A 24,011-nucleotide genomic window follows, 5' to 3' on the forward strand; every position below is an offset into this window, starting at 1 on the left:
AAATTTAAACTTTAGCAATGTTTCTTTTATAAATGTCGGTGCCCTTCTGTTTAGAATAGAGATATGATCTAGGTAGATTTTTGCTTTGATGTTTATGAAATATCTTTCATGTCTCTTTTTATTAATTTTGTTTGAAAGTCTATTTTTTAAATATTAGAATGGCTACTCTAGCTTGCTTCTTGGACATTTGCTTTGGAAAATTTTTTCCAGCCCTTAACTCTGAGGTAATATCTATTTTATTTCTGAGGTTTGTTTTTTATATGCAGCAGAAGAATAGATCCTGTTTTCAAACCCATTCTCTTATCCAGTGTCTTGGGAGGGGGGTGGGTCAGGTAGCAAGGATTGAGTCCATTGATGTGGAGAGATATTAATGCCCAGGGATTTTTATTTCTTTTTACTTTAATTTATGTAATGTTGGTGTGAGTGTGTGAGTGTGTGTGCATGCACATATGTGGTATGTGTGTGTGTGTGTTAATTTGTGTGTGCATTCCTTGATTTTTCTGGTGTGGAACTACTTATTTCCTCTGTTTTCCATGATGTAGTTTCTGGTTTAAAGTTTTCCTCCTATTATTTTCTGTAGGTCTGAATTTGTGGGTAGCTATTATTTGAATTTTTGTTTGTCATGAAATACCTTGGTTGCTTCATCCATGATGATTGAGAGTTTAGCTACGTATAGTAGTCTAGGTTCACAACTGTGGTTTTTTAGATGTTGCAAGATATCTGTCTGGAACCTTCTAACTTTTAAAGTCTCTGTTGAGAATTCAGTGTAATTCTGACAGGTCTGCCTTTGTATGTTACCTGGTCTTTTCCCTTGCTGATTTTAATACTCTTTCTTTGTTTTGTAGATTTTGTGTTTTGATTATTATGTGGCAGGAGATTTTTTTTATCTTTTGTTTTTTTCTAATTGGTGTTTTATAAGTTTCTTGTGTGCTTTAAGCATCACTTTCTTTGGGTTGGCAAAGTATTTCTTCTATGATTTTGATAAGAATATTTCCTCAGCTTTGGACCTGATATTTCACCTTCTTCTATTCCTGTTATTCTTTGATTAGGTCTTTTTCTGGGTGCTTTATATTAGGATTTTTTTAAAAAATTTTTCTTTATTGATATATTTTTTATTTACATTTCAAATGATTTCCCCTTTTCTGGGTCCCCACTCCCCACAAGTCCCATAAGCCCTCTTCCCTCCCCCTTTTCCCCCATCTACCTCTTCCCACTTCCCTGTTCTGGTATTCCCCTATACTGTTGCACTGGGTCTTTCCAGAACCAGGGGCCATTCCAACATTCTTTTTGGACATCATTTAATATGTGGATTATGTCTTGGGTATTCAAAGTTTCTAGGCTAATATCCACTTATCAGTGAGTGCATACCATGATTGATCTTTTGAGGTTGTGTTACCTCACTTAGTATGATGTTCTCCAGCTTCATCCATTTGTCTAAGAATTTCATGAATTCATTGTTTCTAATGGCTGAATAGTACTCCATTGTGTAAATATACCACATTTTTTGTATCCATTCCTCCGTTGAAGGACACCTAGGTTCTTTACAGCTTCTGGCTACTACAAATAGGGCTCCTATGAACATAGTGGAGCATGTGTCCTTATTGCATGCTGAAGAATCCTCTGGATATATGCCCAGGAGTGGTATAGCAGGGTCCTCAGGAAGTGTCATGCCCAGTTTTCTGAGGAACCGCCAGACTGATTTCCAAAGTGGTTACACCATCTTGCAATCTGACCAGCAGTGGAGGAGTATTCCTTTCTCCACATCCTCGCCAACACCTGCTGTCTCCTGAGTTTTTGATCTTAGCCATTCTGACTGGTGTGAGGTGAAATCTCAGGGTTGTTTTGATTTGCATTTCCCTAATGATTAATGATGTTGAACATTTCTTAAGGTGTTTCTCAGCCCTCCGAAGTTCTTCATTTGAAAATTCTTTGTTTACCTCTGTACCCCACGTTTTAATGGGGTTATTTGGTTCTCTGGGTTCTACCTTCTTGTGTTCTTTGTATATATTAGAGATTAACCCTCTGTTGGATTTAGGGTTAGTGAAGATCCTTTCCCAATCTGTTGGTTGACATTTTGTCCTTTTGACAGTGTCCTTTGCCTTACAGAAACTTTGTAGTTTTATGAGGTCCCATTTGTCAATTCTTGATCTTAGAGCGTAAGCTATTGGTGTTCTATTCAGGAACTTTCCCCCTGTGCCCATGTTCTCAAGGATCTTCCCCAGTTTCTTTTCTATTAGTTTCAGTGTGTCAGGTTTTATGTGGAGGTCCTTGATCCATTTGGAATTGAGCTTAGTACAAGGAGATAAGAATGGATCGATTCACATTCTTCTGCAATTGAAACAGCACCATTTGTTGAAAAGACTATCTTTTTTCCACTGGATGCTTTCAGCTCCTTTGTCAAAGATCAAGTGACCATAGGTATTTTGGTTCACTTCTGGGTCTTCAATCCTATTCCATTGATCCACTTGCCTGACATTGTACCAATACCATGCAGTTTTTATCACTATTGCTCTGTAGTAAAGTTTGAGGTCTGGGATACTGAATACCCCTGAAGTTCTTTTACTGTTGAGAATAGTTTTAGTTTTCCTGGGTATTTTGTTATTCCAGATGAATATGAGAAATGCTCTTTCTAGCTCTATGAAGAACTGGGTTGGGATTTCTATGGGGATAGCATTGAATCTGTAGATTGCCTTTGGCAAGATGGCCATTTTAACTATATTAATCCTGCCAATCCACAAGCAGGAAAGATTTTTCCATTTTTGAGATCTTCTTCCATTTCCTTAAGTTCTTTTCATATATGTCTTTCACTTGTTTGGTTAGAGTCATCCTAATATACCTGATGCTGTTTGTGGCTATTGTGAAGTGTGTCATTTCCCTAATTTCTTTCTCAGTCTGCTTAACCTTTAAGTATATAAAGGCTACCAATTTGCTTATGTTGATTTTGTAGCCAGCCACTTTGCTGAAGTTGTTTATCAGCTGTAGGAGTTCTTTAGTAGAGTTTTTGAGGTCACTTATGTAAACTATCATATCATCTGCAAATAGTGATACTTTGACTTCTTCCTTTCCAATTTGTAACCCTTTGACCTCCTTATGTTGTCTAATTGCTCTAGTTAGGACTTCAAGAACTATATTGAAAAGATATGGAGAGAGGGGGGCAGCCTTGTCTAATCCCTGATTTTAGTGGGATTGCTTCAAGTTTCTCTCCATTTAGTTTGATATTGGCTACTGGTTTGCTGTATATTGCTTTTACTATGTTTAGATATGGGCCTTGAATTCCTGTCCTTTCCAAGACTTTTAGCATGAAAGGATGCTAAGTCAAATGCTTTTTCAGCATCTAATGAAATGATCATGTGGTTTTTTTCTTTGAGTTTGTTTATGTAGTAAATAGCATTTATGGATTTCCTTATATTGATCCATCCCTGAATCCCTTGGATGAAGCCTACTTCATCATGGTGGATGATCATTTTGATGTGTTCTTGAATTCGGTGGGTTGCGTATTTTTGCATCGATATTCATAAGGGAAATTGGCCTGAAATTCTCTTTCTTAGTTGGATCTTTGTGTTGTTTTGGTACCAGCGTAATAGTGGCTTTGTAGAAGGAGTTGGGTAATGTTTCTTCTGTATCTATTTGGTGTAATAGTTTGAAGAGTATTGGTGTTAAGTCTTCTTTGAAGATCTGATAGAATTCTGCACTGAAACCATCTGGTCCTGTGCTTTTTTTGGTCGGAAGGCTATCTATGACCCCTTCTATTTCTTTAGGGGTTATGGGTCTGTTTAGATGGTCTATTTGATCATGGTTTAATTTTGGTATTTGGTATCTGTCTAAGAAAATGTCCATTTACTTCAGATTCTCCAGTTGTGTTGAGTACAGACTTTTGTAGTAGGATCTGATGATTTTTTGCATTTCCTCGGTTTCTGTTGTATTATCTCCCTTTTCATTTCTAATTTTTTTTAATTTGGATACTTTCTCTGTGCCCTTTGGTTAGTCTGGCTAAGGGTTTATCTATCTTGTTGTTTTTTTTTTTTCAAAGAACCAGCTTTTGGTTTTGTTCATTCTATGTATGGTTCTCTTGGTTTCTACTTGATTGATTTCAGCCCTGAGTTTGATGATTTCCTGTCTTCTTCTCCTTAGTGAATTAGCTTCTTTTGTTCTAGGGCTTTCAGTTGTTCCATTAATCTCCTAGTGTATGCTCTCTCGAATTTCTTTTTGGAGGCACTCAAAACTATGAGTTTTCCTCTTAGCACTGCTTTCATTGTGTCCCATAGATTTGTGTATGTTGTGCCTTCATTTTCGTTAAATTCTAAAAAATCTTTGATTTCTTTCTTTATTTCTTCCTTGACCAAGGGATCATTGAGTATTGTTCAGTTTCCATGTGTATGTGGACTTTCTGTTGTTTTTTTGTTATTAAATACCACTTTCACTCCATAGTGATCTGATAGGGGGCATAAGATTATTTCAATCTTCTTATATTTGTTGAGGTCTGTCTTGTGACCAACTATATGATCAGTTTTGGAGAAGGTACCATGAGGTGCAGAGAAAAACTTATATTCTTTTGCTTTGGGATGAAAAGTCTCTCTCTCTCTCTCTCTCTCTCTCTCTCTCTCTCTCTCTCTCTATATATATATATATATATATATATATATATATATATATATATATATATATATATATATATATATATATTACAATTGGTCCAAAGCTTCAATTAGTTTCACTGTCTCCCTGTTTAATTTCTGTTTTCCTGATCGGCCCATTGTTGAGAGTGGAGTGTTGAAGTCACCCACAATAATTGTGTTAGGTGTAATGTGTGCTTTGAGCTTTAGTAAAATTTCTTTTATGAATGAGGGCGCCCTTGTATTTGGAGCATAGATGTTCAGGATTGATAGTTCGTCTTGTTGGATTTTTCCTTTGAACAGCAAGATGTGACCTTCCATGTCTCTTTTGATGACATTAGGTTGAAAGTCAATTTTATCTGATAATAGAATGGCAGCTCCAGCTTGTTTCTTGGGACCATTTGCTTGTGGAATTGTCTTCCAGCCTTTTACTCTAAGGTAGTTTTTGTCTTTGACACTGAGGTGTGTTTCCTGTATGCAGCAAAATATAGGGTCCTGTTTATGTAACCAGTCTGTTAGTCTGTTTCTTTTTATTGGGGAATTGAGTCCATTGATGTTAAGAGATATTAAGGAGTAGTAGTTATTGCTTCCTATCATTTTTTATTTTAATTTTATACTTGTGTGGTTATCTTCTTTTGAGTTTGATGAAAGAAGCTTAATATCCTGCTTTTTCCAGGGTATAGTTTCCCTCATTGTAATGGTGTTTCCCCCTATTATTCTTTGTAGGGCTGGATTTGTGGAAAGATTTTGTGTAAATTTGGTTTTGTCATGGAATATCTTGGTTTCTCCATCTATACTGATTGAGAGTTTCACTGGGTATAGTAGTCTCAGATGGCATTTGTGTTCTCTTAGAGTCTGCATGAGCTCTACCCAGTATCTTCTAGCTTTCATGGTCTCTGGTGAGAAGTCTGGTGTAATTCTGATAGGTCTTCCTTTATATGTTACTTGCCTTTTTCTCTTACTGCCCTAAGTATTCTTTCTTTGTTTAGTACATTTGGGGTTTTGATTATTATGTGATTGGAGGTATATCTGTTCTGGTCCATTCTGTTTCGAGTTCTGTAGGCTTCTTGTATATTCATGGGCATCTCTCTCTTTAGGATAGGGATGTTTTCTTCCATAATTTTGTTGAAGATATTTGCTGGCCCTTTAAGTTGTAAATCTTCACTCTCATCGAACTAATCCCATGCCTCCTATCAGATCACTATGGAGTAAAAGTGATCTTCAATAGCAACAAAAACAACAGAAAACCCACATACACGTGGAAACTGAACAATATTCTACTCAATGATACCTTGGTCAAGGAAGAAATAAAGAAAGAAATTAAAGACTTTTTAGAACACAATGAAAATGAAAACACAACATACCCAAATCTATGGGACACAATGAAAGCAGTGCTAAGAGGAAAACTCATAGCCCTGAGTGCCTCCAAAAAGAAAATGGAGAGAGCACACATTGCCAGCTTAATCACACACCTGAAAGCCCTGGAACAAAAAGAAGCTATTTCACCCAGGAGGAGTAGAAGGCAGGAAATCATCAAACTCAGGGCCGAAATCAACCAAGTAGAAACAAAGAGAACCATACAAAAAATCAACAAAGCTAGGAGCTGGTTCTTTGAGAAAATCAACAAGATAGATAAACCCTTAGCCAGACTGACCAAAGGGCACAGAGAAAGTATCCAAATTAACAAACTTAGAAATGAAAAGGGAGATATAACAACGGAAACTGAGGAAATCCAAAAAATCATCAGATCCTACTACAAGAGCCTGTACTCAACACAACTGGAGAATCTGGAGGAAATGGACAATTTCCTTGACAGATACCAAATACCAAAATTAAATCAGGACCAAATAGACCATCTAAACAGTCCTATAATGTCTAAAGAAATAGAAGGAGTCATAGAAAGTCTTCCAACCAAAAAAAGCACAGGACCAGATGGTTTCAGTGCAGAATTCTATCAGACCTTCAAAGAAGAGTTAACACCAATACTCTTCAAACTGTTCCACAAAATAGAAACAGAAGGAACACTACCCAATTCCTTCTACGAAGCCACAATTACGCTGATACCAAAGCCACACAAAGATCCAACAAAGAAAGAGAACTTCAGACCAATTTCCCTTATGAACATCGATGCAAAAATACTCAATAAAATTCTTGCCAACCGAATCCAAGAACTCATCAATGCCTATAATCCTTAGATTTGACTTTCTCATCGTGTCCTAGATTTCCTGGATTTTTTGGGTTACAAGCTTTTTGCATTTTGCATTTCCTTTGACTGTTGAGTCCATGGTTTCTATGGTATCTTCTGCATCTGAGATTCTTTCTTCTATCTCTTGTATTCTGTTGTTGATATTTGCATCTATGATCCCTGATTTCTTCCCAAGGTTTTCTATCTCCAATGTTGTCTCCCTTTGTGCTTTCTTAGTTGTTTCTACTTCTGTTTTTAGATCCTGGAAGTTTTTGCTCAGTTCTGTCATTTGCTTGTTTGTGTTTTCCTGTAATTCTTTGAGTGATTTTTGTGTTTCCTCTTTCATGACTTCTGCCTGTTGATCAATTTTCTCCTGTATTTTTATTTGTGATTTTTGCATTTCCTCTTTATTGGCTACTAACTTCTGACCCATATTCTCCTGAATTTCTTTAAGTGATTTTTGTGTTTCCCTTGTTAGGGCTTCTAGCTTTTGATCACTTTTCTTCTGAATTTCTTTAAGAGATTTATTTATGTCCTTCATGTGTTCCTCTCACAGCATCCTTACTAGTGCTTTTAAATCCAACTCTTGTTTTTCTGGTGTGTTTGGGTATCCAGGATTGCTATTGTTCTGGAATTGGGTCAGATGCTGCCATAATGCCTTGGTTTCTGTTAGTAACGTTCATAGTTTGCCTTTAGCCATCTAGTTCTTCCTGCTGTTAGATGGTCTTATTGTCACTGCTTCAACCTACTGTAGATCTTTAAGGTTATTTCTGCAACACTGGATGACTGGGTTTCCTCTGGCACAGATTACTGATATGCTGCCTTCCTCTTTTGTGCTCAGTCTTACCTCAAGCAATGTTATACTTGGGTTGTCAAGGTGAACCAGGTGTTTTCTGACTGCTCTGTTATCGGGCAAAGATGGTGTGGTTGGGGTCATTGCCTCTGTTGATTCTCATGTAGGACACAGGGCCCATGACTGACCTACTTGCAGATGTACCAGCTGTGTGCTCAGTTCCTGAGTGCAGGAAGATCCCTGGCGGTTTGCACCCCAGAGATCTAAATCTCAGGGTGATACAGTACCTAGTGATGCTTTTCTTTCCCGGCAGGCAGCAAATATGTTCGTGGGGAATCTCTTCCTCTGCTGCTTTCTGGGCACACACATGCCCCATGTCCAGCGGACTGGCAGACAAACTGCTTATGTGCTCAGTTCTTTGGCACAGTCAGACCCCTGGTGGTTTGCACCACCAGAGATCTAAAGCTCAGGGTGATACAGTACCTAGTGACCCTTTTCTGTCCCAGCAGGCAACGAATATGTAGGATTTTTTTTTCTTTGACCAGTATTTCAATTTCATCTATTCTATATTTTATGCCTGATATTCTCCCTTCCATCTCCTGTGTTCTGTTGATGATGCTTACATTTGATATTCCTGTTCTCTTCCCTAGGTTTTTCCATGTCAAGTACTTTCTCAGTTTGTGTTTTTTTATTGCTTCTAGGTCAACCTTCTTGTTTTGTACAGTTTTATTTATTTTCTTCATTTGTTTAATTGTATTTTCCTGCATGTCTTTAAGGAATTTATATCTTTCCTCTTTAAAGATATCCATTTAATTGTACCTTCCTTCTTGCTTTTCCCCCTTCTTCTTCTGGATTTATTTATTTCATCTTTAAAGGTGTCCATCACCTTTTAAAATTGGACTTAGGGTCATTTTCTTGTGTTTCAGTTATGTTACGTTATCCAGGGCATGTTGTAGTCAGGTAACTGTGCTTTGGAGACGTCACATTGCTGTGATTTTGCTGATTTTTTTCTTTTGAGGGTCTATAGTCATCTGGATGGTTGTTGTCCCTGGATGTTCTTATTGTAGTAGGTATTGGGAGTAAGTGGACCTCAGTTGTTCTAGTATGGCAGGCCCCTGATGGATATCATTTAGACATATGGTTTTGGATCTGCAGCTTTATATGACTCTAGAGTTCCAGATCAGATAATGAAGGGTAGAGGAGAATGGGGGTCCCCCTATGGTAGCAGGCTGCTCAGAGTAACTCTGATAGCTCCCAGAGGACTCAGAAAGCAGGGGAGGCAGGCTGTGGAAGTGAAACTTACCAGAATGGCTCAGGGTTCTAATGAAGTTGTTGGAGAGGTGGCAGGAGAGTTGGGATTCCCCTGAGATAGCAGTCTGCTCAGAGTAGCTTGTCTTGTGAGAGGGCTTAGCAAGCAGGGAAGATGGGTGGAGGGAACAGAAGCTAATCTGTTTTTTTCTGGAGTCTCAGGTCTGAAGGGGGTGAAAGAGAAGAGGAAAGAGAATGGAGGTCTCCCTGCTATAGCAGGCTAGTAAGGGTAGTTGTTCTTGATCAGAGTGGTCAGATAGAAGCTACATTAATTCTTCATGGTAACAAAAGACCACAGAGTGGCTAATCAAATAGCCATTAAGTGTAAGTAACTATGTTTAATATCACTAAACACAGAAAATCTCTGGTGAAATGTCCCGACCCACAGGACAGTCAACAGGGTTCCCAGAATTACCTAGGGAAAGGCGAGAGACAAGAGACACAAGAGGAGGACAGCAAGTCTATATCCCAATCACGCTGTCAAATTTTATTTTTACATAAGCCAATTTATAGGGAAGGGTAAAGGTGTAGGAAGGGGTCAAGGGGGAACAATATCCAGGGGTTGGCATCATTTTTAAGAAACAGTTTGTCATAATTTCTAGGAAAGGCTAATTATTGCTGCTGGAATCTTGGCATGATAAAGTGAAATGGAAAGGAGTTGCTATAGTAACCGATCCAGAGATGTGCTTCAAGAGGAGGGGGTTTTGAGATCTACATAAGAATGGCTCCTGGCATGGAGATCTAAGTGAGAATGACTCCTGCTATAGAGATCTCCTGGCACCAAGCTCTTGGTAGGTATGGCTCCTGGTATTGAGAGCTCTTGGCATTGAGATCTAAGTGAGGATGGCTCCTGGCAGTTACATAGAGGGCTGGGTATTGTTGGGAAGGGAAGCCATTTTAATGTTTCCATTGTCAAATGCTAAAATACTACATGTGTTTTAATCAAGACGATCAGAAAATAAATGTATTGAAAAAAGCAGCCCTATTTATAATTGCCAGATGCTGGAAAGAACCCAGCAGAAGAGTGGATGCAAAAAATGTGGTATATCTACACAATGGAGTACTATTCAGCCATTGGAAACAATGAATTCATGAAATTCTTAGGAAAATGGATGGAGCTAGAGAACATCATACTAAGTGAGGTAACCCAGACTCAAAAGGTGAATCATGGTATGCACTCACTAATAAGTGGATATTAACCTAGAAAACTGGAATACCCAAAATATAATCCACACATCAAATGAGGTACAAGAAGAAAGGAGGAGTGGCCCCTGGTTCTTGAAAGACTCAATGAAGCAGTATTCGGCAAAACCAGAACGGGGAAGTGGGAAGGGGTGGGTGGGAGGACAGGGGAAGAGAAGGGGGCTTACGGGACTTTCGGGGAGTGGGGGGCTAGAAAAGGGGAAATCATTTGAAATGTAAATAAATTATATCGAATAAAAAAAATTAAAAAAAAAGAAAATTAAGTATTCAAACAACCGAATATAGCAAATACAGCTAATAGGACTAACAAAACAACAAAAGTATTAAATTGACAGCACAGAGCATGATTTGTGTTCCAGCACAATACTAGACAAACTAAAGTTGGGAATCCATTTAGATCAAAGCTATTAAGTTTATTGTTTCAGATTTAAGATGTAGGTGATTCAAGAAAAATATTGAAACATTTCTATTGTGTTTATATTAGATTTCCCACATTATTATAGATGGGTTGACATGCATTCTTCCTTTACTTATAATTGGGAACAGGTATCAGGTATCATGTATTACTGCTAATGAAACCAGTTGTGGTTTTAATAAGATTTATTATCTACAGACTGAATACTTGGTCCACAGACAGTTCTGGTGCTTTGGAACATGGTGAAACCTTTAGGAACTGAAGCCTTTTTGGAAAAAAATTAGTCATCATGGGTGGGCCTTGAGGTTTCATAGAGGAGATCCATTTCCTGTCTGTGGTGCCACTTTCTTGCCATGTTCTTGATTGTGGTAGCAATGAAAACAGGTGATCCATGATACTGATGCTATCTTTCTTCAATTAGATGTACTCTCTCCATGAGAACTATATGTCAATGTTCACTTTTACTTCATTAAGTTGAATCTTGTCAGGTGATAACAACCAGTAAAGAAATTAATACAAAGCATAAAAGTCAGAGTGGCAGTCTACTTTGCTGTCAAAATTTCTTAAAAATAAAAACAAAAACAACAACAACAACAACAAACTCCATCCTACCTTCAGAATGATTTCAAGCAGCATGTCAAATGGCCTTACTGATGAAGAGACATGAAATTTCCAGTTAATTTAAACATTTAGACTTCTCTTTTGCTGTCTACTTAATTTTATCCTTAAATATTTATGCAGGTATGGCTCACTGACTTCAGAGTTATGATCACAGTTGATCTTGTAGAGGACCCGCATCAGTTCCCAGGACCCATGTAGTAGCTTACCACCATCCATACTAATGACAGTTTCAGGATTTTTAAATTCTTTTTCTGATGTCACTAGGCACCAGGTACACAGGTAGTGTAAACACACACCTTTAGGCAAAATGTCCATGTACAGGAAATAAATTGAAATAAATTAAGATTGTGGGGCAATAGACTGTGCCACCAGACAGAAAATCTGGTAAAATGAACTGATTCAGGAACCCTGGCAATTCTCACAATTGAGAAAGGTAGTTCACCTATACTCCTGACCAGGTTCCTGTCCTGAAACATTCGCCTGGCTACGCCCATGACACTCCATTGAGAGGACTGTTACAATCAGTCACACAGGGGCAATACTCAAAATAATCTCTCCACTTGTAGATGAAGCATCTCTAGCATCTCAGACAAAGCCAATAGAAAAGTGAAATTGAAGATGAATAGCAGTCAGGTGTTGACCATAAAGCATTTAACCAACATCAAAGTACAAAGAAAAAATGAGCAATAAAATTTACCCATGTTTTAAACAACTGTCAGGCATACCAGGCACTGTCTGTGAGGGTCCTAGGGCATCTGGCTGGTCAGGCCAAAGATTTACACCTCCCAGAGGGGGAGCCAGAGAAAAGTGGGATGCTGGGCCTCTTCCCACTGCTCTGCTGCCCCAAAGTTCATGGCATGCGGTGAGACTAAATAGACAACTAGAAGCCAAGGTAGAGTACGCAAAGTAGAAAGTGGCTTTGGTCAGGCTCACACACCAGGCTGGATGGGCATGTTGGGGGTTCACTGTTGAAAGCATTGGGAGAGAAAACTCTTCCCTGAAATGTTACTTCTCAATAAGACAGGCACTCTCAGATGCTCTTGGGTAAAATAGCTTGTGCACTTTATTCCTTGAGGATAGGACCTTATAAATATTTGGGGGTGGGTTGGAATCAAGAGGTAGTTGCTTTCTTTTTTACTTTCTTTCTTTTTTCAAAACTAAGTTTATTACTAGGAAGCATGGGGTAATGAGTGGCTGAGCAGATGGGACATCTTCTAGAACAACCTGGTGTGTAAGGGCAAGGATAGCCTGTGTCACCTGCTCCTTGACCTATTCTAGTAAGGTCTACCTGGGATCAGAGACTTGCTGGACAGCAACTGAAGGCCAGGAGCAGTCATTTTCCCTGTGCTTGACTGGAGGGTTTTCTTTGGGACTTAATAAGCAGCCACTGCTCATGATACAATTATGTATAATAAATAATAATGCACAAATCCCCAAGATTTTGAATTAAAATGCACCCTATCATCTCCATTCCTTAAAGCAATAAATCAGTTTGTCTTCCAAAAACCCCATCTTGAATTGTGTGAATTCTTGTGTTTACTTTTATCATTTCTGGGCATTTTTATGTTTTCTACTACATAATTTTTATCCCAAGGTGAATGTAAATTTTGGTCTTTATTTAACTAATTTCATACATTTATTATTTGCTGCTTAAATTTGTATGCTAATGTGTATTGTTCCCAATACTAATTTTCCTTCCTTATTATCATCCTCTGTATCCTATTGTGTAATGACAACAGGTAACTTTTTCAGTTCTTTACTGACAGATAAATAAACCATGCCACACTATTGTATCTACCCATTCTGGCCTCAGTGATCTGTTTCATGGCGTGTTTAGGGCTATTTGGCTAATCAAGTAGAAGCTGTATGACGATTAAATATGTCATTCATTTTAACTTAGTTGCCACTTCAATGATATGACCTAAATTTATACAAAAATATTTTATAAGTCATAGATTTATTCTTAAATGTTTTTGTATGTCTTATGTAACTGTTACTGAAAAGAATCAGTGTTTAAAATTTTTTCCTATGACTTGTTTGTATTTAGAAATTATTTGAGAGATATTTTAGAACTGGGAGTTTTTTTTCTATTATGTACTTTAGCTTATAAGTTTTTTTCTCTTCAAACTCTTCACATTTAAGAGCATACTCAGAAAATTTAAACTTTTACACTACATATAATCAAACTTCCTTATATATTCTTATAAATTTGCTCATTTTGCATTTGATATATATCATTTGATAATCCCAAACTTGAACATTCTACTAGAAAATCTTCAAAATATTTTAAGCACTTATTGTTTACAATAAGCAGTACAGACAGCTAATAAACCTATCAAATATGATTAAATTTCAATTGCTTTAATTATATTGGGTTAATTATTATTCTAGTTTCATTTGGGTGAACATCAATGTTAAGGTTCCATACAAAATACAAAGATGTTGCAAATGCTGAGGAATATGGTACTAGTATTAAACTTATACGGAAAACATGCAATTTCCCCAGAAACTTTATGCCATAAAGGATTGATGTCATAAAATAGAGATACAGCATTGGCCTTACTTATTGTGACTTGTTTCAGTTACCAGGATATAGAGTTAGCCTAGATATCTTCTACAGAAATATAGGTAAAGAAAATATGTCATATATACATACAAGAAAGTACCATTTAGAGAGAAAAATTATGTGTCTATAAAATAGATGAATACAGAGATCATGCTACCCTAGCAAACCCAGAAAGAGAAATGTGAATTCCATCTTTTCTTACATGTTCCAACTAGATTAATACTACAATATTCATTTTATATAAATGACAATTATGCTACTAATGATCTACAGGATATGGAACAAGTGATTTGTCTAATTTCATTTTTTAATTTGAATTTTGTCCTGATTTAAATAAAGAGTCCTAAAATATGTTCTGTCAGACATTTTCAAGGACAAATTTTTTAAAAAAGGCAAATGATTGCACCATGAAACACTTAACATGAGAAGTCTTCATATATCCTAGAAGAATAGGCACATGGATCAATGGTTAAGAAAAAATTTAGAAAAAGGACTGTCTTTTCAAAGGACCTAAACCAATCTGGGTTCATAACATTCAATAGGGCAGTTTACAATTATCTGTAACTCCTAATGAATGGCATCTGAAATCTCTTCAGTCTGTGGGCCTCTTACTTACCCATCCCCTGACACAGATACGAAATAAGAATAATTTAGAAAAATAAAATCAAAACTTTAAAATGATTACTGGAATAAATGATAATACACTACATCTATTAAATCTTATACATGTGGAAACAGGAAATAAGCTTAAAATTGATTGAAATAACAAAGACTCAAACTATTCCTATGACAAGCAAGACTTTCATGTGTCTCTAATTAATATAACTAATTTTCATTAAAATGACAGATTTATTTTAATGATGGATTCTTGAATATTTAAATTGTAGAAAATTCTTCATACAACAAAATACTAAAAATATTATAAATCCTTAGCTTAGATATAAGGTAAAACCTATTTTTCCATATATTTGATAATTAGTGATTTTTAATGTAATGTACTGGCTATAAATCTTTTTAAAAATATGTAATTTCCAATGGTTCAAAGTGTTTCCTCAAAGGAAGCACAAATTGGAACTGTTTAAAGAGTAAAGCAACTGAAACAAATAGCATCAGAAGATGGAATCTTATCTGAGACTTGTTAAGATGTTGCCTTTCTTTTTTTTTTCTCATTTTTTTTATTCGATGTATTCTTTATTTACATTTCAAATGATTTCCCATTTTCTGGGTCCCCACTCCCTGCAAGTCCCATAAGCCCTCTTCCCTCTCCCTGTTCCTCCATCAAAATTTGGAATACCCAAGAAATAATCCATATATTAAATAATGTCCAAAAAGAACAGAGGAGTGGCTCCTGGTTCCGGAAAGACTCAGTGCAACAGTATAGGGGAATACCAGAACAGGAAAGTGGGAAGATGTTGCCTTTCTAATGAAAACATCTTTTAATGTATCCTTTTGGACTTTTCACTCTAAGATTGCCAAGTTTCATTGCACCAATATTTTTGCTTATAGTAAATTATTTTACTCCTTTTGAATTTGTAGGGCCCAGAGATTAATGTAAATGGTCACACCATATTAAAATGCAATGAAATGCAAAATGTGAACAAAGAGTTTCCACCCAACATTATATTATTATCTTCAATACATCCTCCATCCAGATGCACAGGCCAGAACAGCATGAATCCTGTCATAAGCTTATCCACAAAGGGGAAAAGTAAATTTATTACAAACATTTGAGTAAACTATCAATAATACTGAGATTTACACTCAGAAAATGAGTTTTTGAATCATTTTGAAATATACATTGATGTAGGTTTTTTAGCAAATTCTTTTAGTAGGAAAATTATAAGTTATTACTTAATCTAGTATTTTAATTATCTATAATGTAAAGTATGCATACAGTATTTTATTATTAATTTAAATGGAAAGATAAAATTCATAATGGCCTAGTTTAAATTTCTTGTATGAAAGAACATTCTGGGATCAAAATCATTAAGCATTTAAAGAATACCAGTAATACTGTTAATGATTTTTGCAGCTCTTTTGCATAGGATGGGCTCCAAAGCTGTTTCAGCTCTCTGAGATCCCCACAAGCATGGAGTGAAGGGAATGCAATTTTACCAGACTGTACTACAATGATGAAGTGTGGCATCCCAAATGGTTTGATCTAAATAAGGACTTGAGGAGGTGTTAGTGTTGTCTTTTTAGAACTTCTGTGTGATTCTCCATTTGGAAGTCACTTTCATCCAGGTTTAGCCACTCTGTTTGAACTTTGCATCTTGAACTCAGTAATATACCTATTTTGAAATATGTTTGATAAATTCTCTGCTCTGGAGAAATGCATATTACAAACAGAAATGCATGAATATATGTCATATCCACATAGCTCTAAGACTTAGTTATGTCTATCTACTTCTTAATCACTTTTAAAAATTAGGCTACTGATGCATATTAGAATTTAATTACACCAATTAGAACTGCCAGATCAGACATATGATGTGCCTTCAATTAAGAAGTACCTAATGGATATCAGTACAATTTAGCTTCATAATTAAAGTTCTAAGAACAGCAAAAATTAAACATTATGATTACCAAATATTAAAAAAACCTACTGTTGAAATAAAAGCTCAGTATTTCTGTCTTCTTTTAATCTGAATTTCAGAAAGAAAATCAGGATTATATAAAAGATAATGCAGATGTTATTGCAGTACTCTAAAATAAAAAATACACAAAAGCAAATGTATATTCTAATGTTTATAATAAGCAGCTATCTAAAAAGTACAATTGCATACATACTTTAAACTGAGTATTAAAGGCTGTATTCTAAGGAGCTCTTCCTTTTCCCTATAGTTTTTTCATTGGAATTACTGATATCTGTGTCTCAAAACTGCTTCTGTAATCTAAGCCACAGGCAGCTCCAGACATCACTTCTGACTGGATTTTTATTTCTACTCCAACCTTAATTCTTTGATTGCTTCACCCCAATGGCTGAGAATGCAATGTTTTCCAGAAGAAGCTTTTTAGGGTTTTGGAGACATGTGCCAGAATGCCTTGATAGACCAGCCATTCTGGTCCAATAAAATTAATTGAACTGTGCTTAAAGCCATGGTCCTTTCTCAGTTCTCTTTCGCTTTCCTTCCTTTCTGATAATAGTATATCCCAAATCATCTGTGATTCTTTTATTTTTCTTTTGTCAGTATCTTGATTTTTATTTATTTTTCTTTTTTATAGATATTTTCTTTATTTACATTTCAAATGTTATCCCCTTTCCTTGTTTCCCCTCTGAAAACCCCCTATCCCATACCCCTTCTTCCTGCTCACCAACACACCCACTCCACTTCCCTGTCCTGGTATTCCCCTACACTGGGGCACCGAGCCTTCACAGGACCAAGGGCCTCTCCTCTCATTGATATCCAACAAGACCATCCACTGCTACATATGTTGCTAGAGCTATGGGTTACTCCATGCATACTCTTTGGTAGGGAGTTTAGTCCCTGGAATTTCTGGGACTACTGGTTGGTTCATATTGTTGTTCCTCCTATGGGGCTGAAACCCCTTCAGATCCTTAGGTCCATTCTCTAGCTCCTCCACTGGGGACCCTATACTTAGTCCAATGGTTGGTTGAGAGCATCCATCACTGTTTTTGTCAAACACTGGCAGAACCTATCAGGAAACAGCTATAACAGGCTCCTGTCAGCAAGGATGTGTTGGCATCCAAAATAGTATCTGGGTTTGGTAACTGGTATATGGAATGGATCCCCAAGTGAGCCAGTCTCTGGATGGCCTTCCTTCACTCTCTATTACACACATTCTCTGTATATTTCCTCCAATGGATATTTTCTACTCCTTCTAAGAAGGACCAAAGTATCCACCCATTAGTTTTCCTTCTTTGTGAGCTTCATGGGGTCTGTGACTTATATCTTGGGTATTCCGAGCTTCTGGGCTAATATCCACTTATCAGTGAGTGCAAATAATGTGTGTTCTTTTGTAATTGGGTTATCTCACTTGGGATGATATTTTCTAGGTCTGTCCATTTGCCTAAGAATTTCATAAATTAAACACTGTACTTGGGCGGCGGCGGCGGCAGTTGGGCAGTGGCTGGTCCAGCTAAAGGGCCATCAGCAGTGGAACCAAGGCTACACAGGGTCCAGTTAGGCCCTGTGCCCACGACCACTGACCTTCCCTGACCAGCCAGGCTGCAAACAGCTGCGGTTTTGTGGCGCCTTTCGCTGCACGGAAGCCACTTCAGAACTCTGCCTCTCCATCTTGATTTTGAACTCCAGTGACATCGGACAGTCTGAGGTACACAAACATAATCCGAGGCCAACACCGCAGGGGTCTGAGCACGAAGGGCGTTGGCCTGCACCCAGGCCCTGGGCTGTTCAGGGGGGGGCATCGGGGCACCAACCCAGCCAGGAGGTTTTTTGCCCAGGCCTGCACGCGCGCCACCATTTTGCCTGCAGGACAACAGAGAGCTCTGGCGGACAGAGCCGTAACGGGCATAGCCTGAGGCTAACAAAGCAGGAGTCTAGGCCCCCAAAGGCACAGGACTGACCCCAAGATCTGGGCGGCTTGATGGGCCATCTGTGAGTCAACCCGCCCAGGAGGTTGTTAGCACAGCAGACACTCCCAGCGCTTTTGGGGAGCGTGGGCGCACACGCCCGCCATCCTGGTCACCTGGCAGACCCAATTAACAGTCATAGCCCTAGGGGAACTTGGCTTTTGCCTGGACTCAGGGCCTGGGCGGCCAGGCTAACCTTGTGTGCACCAGCCCGGTTGGGGGATCGGCTGCCCAGCGGAGTGATCGGAACACAGGGGAGGTCCCAGCAGCATACACAATCAGCGCTCCCTGGGGGTGCACTCCAGCTCCATCTGGTCCACAGACACAATCTGGGGCAAGGCCTCAGGCAGGAGCCCTCAGCTCAACTCTCTCTGCTTCCGGATCCAGATCAGCCTGGGCAGCAGCACCACATCTCCAGGTCCTGCAAGAGGCTAGAGGGGATTCCAGGCGGCCAGCTGGGAGAAGTCAGTGTGCTCCAGTGAATGCAGCAGGCCCCAGCGGGAGCCTTCGGGTGCCTGCTTAGGGATCTGAACAGCCTGGGTAGCAGCACCCTGTCTACAGGCAGTGCACGGGGTAAGCTGTGCACCAGAGGCCAACTGGGAAGGGGCAGCTTGCACTGGTGCGTCCACCACTGACAAGACCAAGTAACACCAGTGAGAACTAGATGGCAAAAGGCAAACACAGGAACGTCACTAACAGAAATCAAGGCAATATGGCAACATCTGAACCCAATTCTCCTCTACCAGCATGTCCTGGATACCCCAACACACCAGTAAAACAAGATTTGGATTTAAATTTACTGGTCATGATGCTGTTACAGGAACACATGAAGGACATAAAGAAATTCAGGAGAAAATGGATCAAAAGTTAGAAGCCCTTGCAAGGGAAACACAAAAATCATTGAAAGAAATCCAGGAGAATACAAAAGCCAACAATGAGGAAACACAAAAAAAAACTTAAAGAAATACAGGAGAACTTTGGTCAACAGGCTGAGGTCATGAAAGACGAAACACAAAAATCTCTTAAAGAATTACAGGAAAGCACAAACAAGCAAGTGAAGGAGCTAAGCAAAGCCATCCAGGATCTGAAATCAGAAGTAGAAACAACTAAGAAAACTCAAAGGGAGACAACTTTGGAGATAGAAAGCCTTGGGAAGAAATCAGGGGGACAGGGATGCAAATATCAACAACAGAATACAAGAGATAGAAGAAAGAATCTCAGATGCTGAAGATTCCATAGAAACCATGGACTCAACAGTTAAAGAAAATGCAAAATGCAAAAAGCTTGTAACCCAAAATATCCAGGAAATCCAGGACACAATGAGAAGACCAAACCTAAGGATTATAGGCATAGATGAGAGTGAAGATTTACAACTTAAAGGGCCAGCAAATATCTTCAATAAAATTATGGAAGAAAACTTCCCTAACCTAAAGAGAGAGATGCCCATGAATATACAAGAAGCCTACAGAACTCCAAACAGACTGGACCAGAACAGAAATACTTCCTGTCACATAATAATCAAAACACCAAATGTTCTAAACAAAGAAAGAATATTAAAGGCAGTAAGAGAAAAAGGCCAAGTAACATATAAAGGAAGACCTATCAGAATCACAGCAGACTTTTCACCTGAGACTATGAAGGCTAGAAGGTCCTGGGCAGATCTCATGCAGACTCTAAGAGAACACAAATGCCAACCAAAACTACTATATCCAGCAAAACTCTCAATCAACATAGATGGAGAAACTAAGATATTTCATGACAAAACCAAGTTCACCCAATATCAATCCACAAACCCAGCCCTACAAAGGATAATAGGAGGACAACACCAATACAAGGAGGGAAACTTCACCCTGGAAAAAGCAAGATAGTAACCTTTCATCAAACCCAAAAGAAGTTAAGCAATCAAATTTAAAAAATAACGTCAAAAATGATAGGAAGTAACAATCACTATTCCTTAATATCTCTTAACATCAATGGACTTAATGCCCCAATAAAAAGACACAGACTAACTGACTGGATAATTAAACAGGACCCTACATTTTGCTGCTTACAGGAAACACACCTAAGGGTCAAAGACAAACACTACCTTAGAGTAAAGGCTGGAAGACAATTTTACAAGCAAGTGGTCTCAGGAAACAAGTTGGAGTAGACATTTTAATATCAGATAAAATTGACTTTTAACCCAAAGTCCTCAAAAGAGACTCTGAGGGACACTTCTTGCTGGTCAAAGGAAAAATACAACAAAAAGAACTCTCAATCCTGAACATCTATGCTCCAAATGCAAGGGCACCCTCTTTCGTAAAAGAAACTTTATTAAAACTCAAAGCACACATTGCAACTAACACAATAATTGTGGGTGACTTCAACACTGCACTTTCCTCAATGGACCGATCAGGAAAACAGAAACTAAACAGGGACACAATGAAACTAATTGAAGCTTTGGACCAATTAGATTTAACAGATATATATAGAACATTCTCTCCTAAAACAAAAGAATATACCTTTTTCTTAGCACCTCACGGTACCTTCTCCTAAATCGACCATATAATTGGTCACAAGACAGACCTCAACAACTATAATAAGATCGAACTATTCCCATGCCTACTATCTGATCTCTATGGAGTAAAAGTGGTCTTCAATAGCAACAGAAACAACAGAAAACCCACATACACATGGAAACTGAACAATATTCTACTCAATGATACCTTGGTCAAGGAAGAAATAAAGAAAGAAATTAAAGACTTTTTAGAACACAATGAAAATGAAAACACAACATACCCAAATCTATGGGACACAATGAAAGCAGTGCTAAGAGGAAAACTCATAGCCCTGAGTGCCTCCAAAAAGAGAATGGAGAGAGCATACATTACGAGCTTAATGACACACCTGAAAGCCCTGGAACAAAAAGAAGCTATTTCACCCAGGAGGAGTAGAAGGCAGGAAATCATCAAACTCAGGGCCGAAATCAATCAAGTAGAAACAAAGAGAACCATACAAAAAATCAACAAAACCAGGAGCTGGTTCTTTGAGAAAATCAACAAGACAGAAAAACCCTTAGCCAGACTGACCAAGGGGCACAGAGAAAGTATCCAAATTAACAAACTTAGAAATGAAAAGGGAGATATAACAACAGAAACTGAGGAAATCCAAAAAAATCATCAGAGCCTACTACAAGAGCCTGTACTCAACACAACTGGAGAATCTGGAGGAAATGGACAATTTCCTTGACATATACCAAACACCAAAATTAAATCAGGACCAACTAGACCATCTAAACAGTCCCATAATACCTAAATAAATAGAAGGAGTCATAGAAAGACTTCCAACCAAAAAAAGCACAGGACCAGATGGTTTCAGTGCAGAATTCTACCAGACCTTCAAAGAAGAGTTAACACCAATACTCTTCAAACTATTCCACAAAATAGAAACAGAAGGAACACTACCCAATTCCTTCTACGAAGCCACAATTACGCTGATACCAAAGCCACACAAAGATCCAACAAAGAAAGAGAACTTCAGACCAATTTCCCTTATGAACATCGATGCAAAAATACTCAATAAAATTCTTGCCAACTGAATCCAAGAACACATCAAAACAATCATCCACCATGATCAAGTAGGCTTTATCCCGGGAATGCAGGGTTGGTTCAATATACGGAAATCCATCAATACAATCCACTACATAAACAAACTCAAAGAACAAACCACATGGCCATTTCATTGAATGCTGAAAAAAGCATTTGACAAAATTCAGCATCCTTTCATGCTTAAAGTCTTGGAGAGAACAGGAACTCAAGGCCCATACCTAAACATAGTAAAAGCAATATACAGCAAACCGGTAGCCAGCATCAAACTAAATGCAGAGAAACTTGAAGCAATACCACTGAAATCAGGGACCAGACAATGCTGCCCCCTTTCTCCTTATCTTTTCAATATTGTACTTGAGGTACTAACTCAGGCAATTCGACAACATAAGGAGGTCAAAGGGATACAAATTGGAAAGGAAGAAGTCAAACTATCATTATTTGCAGACGACATGATAGTCTACCTAAGTGACCCAAAAAACTCCACTAGGAGAGCTCCTACAGCTGATAAACAACTTCAGCAAAGTGACAGGTTATAAAATCAACTCAAGTAAATCAGTGGCCTTCCTATACTCAAAGGATAAGCAGGCTGAGAAAGAAATTAGGGAAATGACCCCCTTCACAATAGCCACAAACAGTATAAAGTATCTTGGGGTGATTCTTACCAAACATGTGATAGATCTTTATGACAAGAACTTCAAGACTCTGAAGAAGGAAATGGAAGAAGACCTCAAAAAATGGGAAAACATCCCATGCTCATGGATCGGTAGAATCAATATAGTTAAAATGGCCATTTTGCCAAAAGCAATATACAGATTCAATGCAATACTCATCAAAATCCCAACTCAATTCTTCACAGAGTTAGAAAGAGCAATTATCAAATTCATCTGGAACAACAAAAAACCCAGGATAGCTAAAACTATTCTCAGCAACAAAAGAAAATTTGGGGGAATCAGTATCCCTGACCTCAAGCGATACTACAGAGCAATAGTGTTAAAAACTGCATGGTATTGGTACAGTGACAGGCAGGAGGATTAATGGAACAGGATTGAAGATCCAGAAATGAACCCACACACCTATGGCCACTTGATCCTCGACAAAGAGGCTGAAAACATCCAATGGAAAAAAGATAGCCTTTTCAACAAATGGTGCTGGTTCAACTGGAGGTCAGCATGCAGAAGAATGCAAATTGATCCATCCTTGTCTCCTTGTACTAAGCTCAAATCCAAATGGATCAAGGACCTCCACATAAATCCAGACACTCTGAAGGTAATAGAAAAGAAACTGGGGAAGACCCTTGAGGACATCGGTACAGGGAGAAATTTTCTGAACAGAACACCAATAGCGTATGCTCTAAGAGCAAGAATTGACAAATGGGACCTCATAAAATTACAAAGATTCTGTAAGGCAAAGGACACCATCAAGAGGACAAATTGGGAAAAGATCTTCACCAATCCTACATCAGATAGAGGGTTAATATCCAATATATATAAAGAACTCAAGAAGTTAGACTCCAGAAAACCGAACAACCCTATTAAAAAATGGGGGTACATAGTTAAACAAGGAATTCTCACCTGAAGAAATTCGGATGGCGGAGAAGCATCTTAAAAAATGCACAACTTCATTAATCATTAGGGAAATGCAAATCAAAACAACCCTAATATTTCATCTTACACCAGTCAGAATGGCTAAGATTAAAAATTCAGGAGACAGCAGGTGTTGGAGAGGGTATGGAGAAAGATGTACACTCCTCCACTGCTGGTGGGGTTGCAAATTGGTACAACCACTCTGGAAATCAGTCTGGCGGTTCCTCCGAAAACTGGGCACCTCACTTCCAGAAGATCCTGCTATACCACTCCTGGGCATATACCCAGAGGATTCCCCACCATGTAATAAGGATACATGCTCTTCTATGTTCATAGCAGCCCTATTTATAATTGCCAGATGCTGGAAAGAACCCAGGTATCCCTCAACAGAAGAGTGGATGCAAAAAATGTTGTATATCTACACAATGGAGTACTATTCAGCCATTAGAAACAATGAATTCATGAAATTCTTAGGCAAATGGATGGAGCTAGAGAACATCATACTAAGTGAGGTAACCCATACTCAAAAGGTGAATCATGGTATGCTCTCACTAATAAGTGGTTATTAACCTAGAAAACTGG

The sequence above is a fragment of the Apodemus sylvaticus genome, chromosome 4 (assembly GCF_947179515.1).
Source record: "Apodemus sylvaticus chromosome 4, mApoSyl1.1, whole genome shotgun sequence".
NCBI lineage: Eukaryota > Metazoa > Chordata > Mammalia > Rodentia > Muridae > Apodemus > Apodemus sylvaticus.